Raw genomic sequence first — 1162 nt, forward strand, 5'->3', positions numbered from 1 at the left:
CCGGTTCCCCCGCCACTCAGGCAAATGGCTCCCGGAAGTCCCGCCCCATCCTGCAGGGCCTCTGGGTGGCTCCCCGCTGTCCACTCTCCCTCCGTGCTCCGGCGCGCGGATGGCCGGCCACGCCCCGGGAGGTCTCCGCTTTGTTCCGTGTCCGGCCCTCTTTGGACTGTAGGCTGCGCGCTGGGGCCTCCTGTCTTCCCTCCAGCTGCATCCCTCCATCCCGCGTTAAATGTCACCGCCGTGCAGAGATGACATTTGGGACCATGTGGCGTGACCTCGCGCTGACGCCATTCCCTTCCCTCCAGCCGACCTGACTTCCTTCTCCACCCCAGATTGCTGCAAGCAGGAGGGCCTTGAGGCTCCAAGGTTAACGAGGCAACCCCATACATTTATGATGGAATTTCTGTTTCCAGGACGAAAGTACGGATTCTGGGGGACTGCCTCTGTAGGGGGATGGCGAGTCACAGTCTTTTCCTTAATGATCCATCCGGTTTAGGGGAAGACATACATATGGTCAATATTGAAAACAGGAGGCCCAGTGCACGAAACTCGTGCACTGGAGGGGGGTGTACCTCAGCCCAGCCTGCGCCCTCTCGCAGTCCTGCAGCACTCAGGGATGTCTGGCTGCCGGCACTGCTCACCATGAGCCCAGCTTCTGGCTGAGAGGTGCTCCCCCTGTGGGAGCACACTGACCACCAGGGGGCAGCTCCTGTGCTGCACGTTTGCCCCCTGGTGGTCAGTGTGCGTCATAGAACCAGTGGTTCCGCTGTTGGGTCGATTTGCAGATTAGCCTTTTATTATATAAGAAGGATAATATCTATATATATCCTATCTAATAATAGAGAAACATGGTAATTAACCGTAACTTCACTACCCTTCCTATTGGCTAACCAGCGAGATATGCAAATTAACTGCCAACCAAGATGGCAGCCGGCAGCCATGCAGCTGAAGTGAACATGAGGCTTGCTTGCTCCAGTGACGGAGGAAGCCAAGGTTCCCCGCCTGCCGCAGCCCAGCTCTGAGCTCCAGATGCAACAATGTTGCAATTATAGAAGCTAAACAAACCCAGAAACCTGCTTTCAGCCAGCCACAGCCTCAGAGCTGGAGCCGGCTCTCAGCTCCAGTGACAGCTATAGAAGGTAAATAAATCCCAGAATTAAAA

The 1162-nt window shown here is 55.9% G+C and overlaps 1 protein-coding gene across 1 annotated transcript in view; it reads right to left on the reverse strand.

The window, feature by feature from the left end:
- Window positions 1–1162, reverse strand: part of PAFAH1B2 (platelet-activating factor acetylhydrolase 1b, catalytic subunit 2 (30kDa)) — a 40959-nt gene that overhangs the window by 34856 nt on the left and 4941 nt on the right. Inside the window, exon 2 of the mRNA XM_014539355.1 lies at window positions 17–28. The gene's annotated coding sequence lies outside the window, so the exon portion shown is untranslated. The remainder of the gene's footprint in view (window positions 1–16; window positions 29–1162) is intronic.

Source organism: Myotis brandtii, unplaced genomic scaffold, assembly GCF_000412655.1.
Source record: "Myotis brandtii unplaced genomic scaffold, ASM41265v1 scaffold105, whole genome shotgun sequence".
NCBI classification, from domain to species: Eukaryota; Metazoa; Chordata; class Mammalia; order Chiroptera; family Vespertilionidae; genus Myotis; species Myotis brandtii.